Source organism: Vanessa cardui, chromosome 23 (genome assembly GCF_905220365.1).
Source record: "Vanessa cardui chromosome 23, ilVanCard2.1, whole genome shotgun sequence".
Lineage (NCBI taxonomy): Eukaryota > Metazoa > Arthropoda > Insecta > Lepidoptera > Nymphalidae > Vanessa > Vanessa cardui.
In genome coordinates this window covers 3,314,142-3,318,353 of record NC_061145.1, presented here as the reverse complement: position 1 = coordinate 3,318,353, position 4,212 = coordinate 3,314,142, and positions in this window count along the sequence as shown.

Sequence of the window (4,212 nt, the reverse complement as noted above, 5' to 3'; positions counted from 1 at the left end):
GCCTGATTATTGTCGTACCCAAACCCTGCACAGGTTTTAAGCTTAATAAAAATATAATCTTTAGCGATTCGTTATATAACATAGGAAGATGCGCTCATGTTTAGTCTTGGCAGTATATAAAAAATTTAACAAAAAGAAAAACCGACTTCAAACAAAACACTATTTTAAAACAAATGAATATGCACGAAAAAGTAATAAAAATAATTGCGTATTCAACATATTTTTTAGAGTCTTCCTAAGTTAAATGAAATGAAAAATATTAGACTACTTAAAAGTCGATTAACGATTATATCATGTAGTTATAATTATTGGTATATTTGGAGCCGGTGCCAGCCACGGTGCCCTTGCCCCAACAATCAAAAGAAAGAAGCGATACGAGCCCCTTGATTGATCCAGTATATTATTGTGTAAAAGGTAATTTGTAAAAAACATATTTTTTAAAGTATTCTCGTATTGTTTTTTGATAGATATACTGTAGGGTTTTATTGGTTTTGTTGTGGTTGTATATGTCGTAAATACACAAATTCTGTAGTATATTTAGTATCAGTATTGCACCCGTGCGAAGCCGGGGTGGGTAGCTAGTTGATTATAATATTCGACTATGATAATTACATAAACATAACCACATTACGGAAGGTGACTCAAATATCCAAATAACCTATAAATAAAAGATTCGACTGAGTATCGCTAACGTGCTCCTCAGAATTGTTCCGTTCCCTGCCGTTCCGTTACTATGTCATGGATCCTGTGCTCAGAACCTTACCAAACTTTCACCAAATTACCCTTGAAGTATATATTTTATATTAAAAAAAGAATTATCAAAATTGGTTAACGTGATTTTCAGTTATTCACCGATTTGTCGCGCATATACATAATGCAAATTTAAGACTTATGTCGTTTTCATATGGATACCATCATCGGAAAAAAAAAAAAAATGGGACCCCACGGGAAGCACTATCTTTCAAACAAAAAAAAATTATCAAAATCGGTCCACCCAGTGAAAAGTTATGAGGTAACAAACATAAAAAAAAAAAAAAAAAAAAAAAAAAAAAAATACAGACGAATTGATAACCTCCTCCTTTTGGAAGTCGGTTGAAAATAAAGTCACTTAACCACGTTTGTCTGTCTGTTGTATTTATGAGGAAGGTTCACTTATATAACTCTGAAACATATCGACTCTTGTTGAAGCATTCTAAATTTACTTTGGTGGAAGAGTCTGGGTTGGTACCACCCACGTATCAGATATTCGCAAAAGAGCAGTACTTAGCATTATTGTGTTCCAGTTTAGTGTGACCCATGTTTTGTCCCTTTTACTAACTACAGGCAAAAGGGACAAAACATCTTAGTTTCCAAGGTTCGCACAATTATGGTGTAGGAGTTAATATTTCTTACAAGGGATCATTCTCATTGGGCGGTAGCGACCACTTACCTTCAGGTAACTACCGTTTGCTACCTATATCATGAAATAACCTGTACACCTAACCTACCTATATGATTTGTAATTAAACGCATTAATGTAATGCAGCTAGCGATCAATTAATGTGTACTACAATAAAACCGAGAGTAGGAAATATTTACCGTTACGTTTTACGAATGCAATTACGCTGTTATTATTTTTATTACGTCTTAAACACACCTTTTTTTGTCTAATTATTTCCTCTTGCTAAAGGCACATGTACTGTAACATACAGCCTCGTCTTCAGATTTTTTATATAATCCTTATTTTGGCGCGTCATGACTAAAATATGACTATATTTTTTTATGGTATTAAAGTTATTAATTTCGGAAATATTTTTGACTTCGGACTTTCAGAACTTCAGACTCGTGAATAAGATATTCGTAGATAATGTCGAAATATCTAACTGCATCGAACAAAAATAAAAAACATGGTAAATATCCAGAAATTAAAAACTTTAATATTAAATATAACCAAGTTAATTTAAAAAAAATGTTGATTTACATGGAAACTACGAAGTTGCTCGATAAATAAATTTCAAATGGCTCGATGTAGATGACTTTACACCTTTCGAAATTTGAATCCTTACACATCTGTAATAAATGCAAACCTGGTTCGGAATGTAGATTCAACCGATAAGAACCATAAAATCAAAATCTATTTGAACATAAATCTAGCTGTTTATCGGTGAGATAAAAAAAATGAGCCACCAGTCCGAATTAAAAATCTATTTATTGCTATGACCCACATGTTATGGATATTAGTGTATTGTTTTGAATTAAAAAAAAAATAAACATCCGTAAAAGAGGTTACATATAATTTTACGTTCCGATATTATAAATCTAGAAAATAGATTATTTACATACTTTCGTTTTTTTTTTTAATACTGTGATTGATATTTATGGGTAAATAAATAAGTGAACAATAAAAGTCGACCTTTTTGGTAAAAGATCTTTCCCCTCGAGACCTTGGGACCGAGGAAATAGTTTACTAACTAACAATGCTAAAAATAAATTGTGAATTAGTGTAATCAGTGTATATTATGAGTTTAATAATGGTTATTTACTAACGAATGTTGAAAATGTATTCAAAAATCCATAAATAAAAATGCATTTTTTTTCAAACGTTTGTCACGTGACACAAAACGCTCCTGATTGGCCTGGCTTATAATGAAGTCACTTTCTTGTAAACTTTGCTTTTTTACTATATGTACCACAGAATAAAATACAGAAAAGTGATGCCACCGACCCCATTGCAGCGCCATATTGTCCAAGTAGCGTTTTTGCGCTCTATTTAAATATGGAATTTTAATATGATATTTTTCGGCAAATATGTACTAGAAATAAAAAAACAACTTTTACTGGGTTCCTTAACTTATACTAAATAATATAAAATGGATTTTAAAAACCACTCAAATAACCTATTATATTTAACTGACATGACTGTATTTTGCAATGCTTAAAAAGGGTAATAACTGAGTTTCTAGTCCTTCTCGGTAGAATCGTCTTTCCGAACAGCGAAAGCGCAAAAAATGTTTTCGTTTACATCATTTTGGAAAATGCTAAAATTATCAGTGTTTCACTACTGTATTGTGTATGTATTAAACATATAAAGCTTTCTTCTCGAATCACTCTATCTATTAAAAATACAACAACAACAACAACAACAGCCTATAAATTCCCACTGCTGGGCTAAAGGCCTCCTCTCCCTTTGAGGAGAGGATTTGGAACATATTCCACCACGCTGTTCCAATGCGGGTTGATGGAATACACATGTGACAAAATTTCTATAAAATTTGTCACATGCAGGTTTCCTCGCGATGTTTTCCTTCACCGCTAAGCACGAGATAAATTATAAAGATCAATTAAGCACATGAATCAGCGTTGCTTGCCTGGGTTTGAACCCGCAATCATCGATTCAGATGCACACGTTCTAACCACTGGGCCATCTCGATTAAAAATACAAACCGCATCAAAATCCGTAGTGTAATTTTCAAGATCTAAGCATACATTGGGACATACAGCGGTAAGCAACTTTGTTTAATACTATGTAATGATGATTGGCTAAAATAAGCAGTTTCATTTGACTATTGACGTCAAAAGTGTGAATTTCATGATTGATCTTAATAAATAGTGATTCATCATAAGAAAGTTATGACGATGAACACACATACGTTGTGATTGGGGATTCCCCAAAACACAAACTAAGACGATAACAACCGTTTTTACAAACACCATTTGATTATTTCGCTTTTGTACTTTTTGTAACGGGTATATGCTATTAAGAGCTGAGATGGCCCAGAGGTAAGAACGCGTGCATCTTAACCGATGATTTCGAGTTCAACCCAGGCAAGTACCACTATATATATGTGCTTAATCTGTGTTTATAATTCATCACGAAAAAATCGTGAGGTAACCGGCATGTGTCTAATTTCATCGAAATTCTGCCACATGTGCATTCCACCAACCCGCGTTGGAACAGCGTGGTGGAATATGTTCCAAACCCTCTCCTTAATGGAAGAGGAGGCTTTAGCCCAGCAGTGGGAAATTTACAGGATGTTACTTTACTTTACTTTTTTTTATATGTTATTCATAGGAATATAACATTTTCCTGTACATATAGAATATTCATGCATAATGTAAATTTAATCTTTGTAATTGCTATTGAAATAATCTACCAACATTACGTAATATATCGTTCAAGGATAATGAATCCGTATACACTTATAGTACGACACAACTTAGATGTAGCATCTG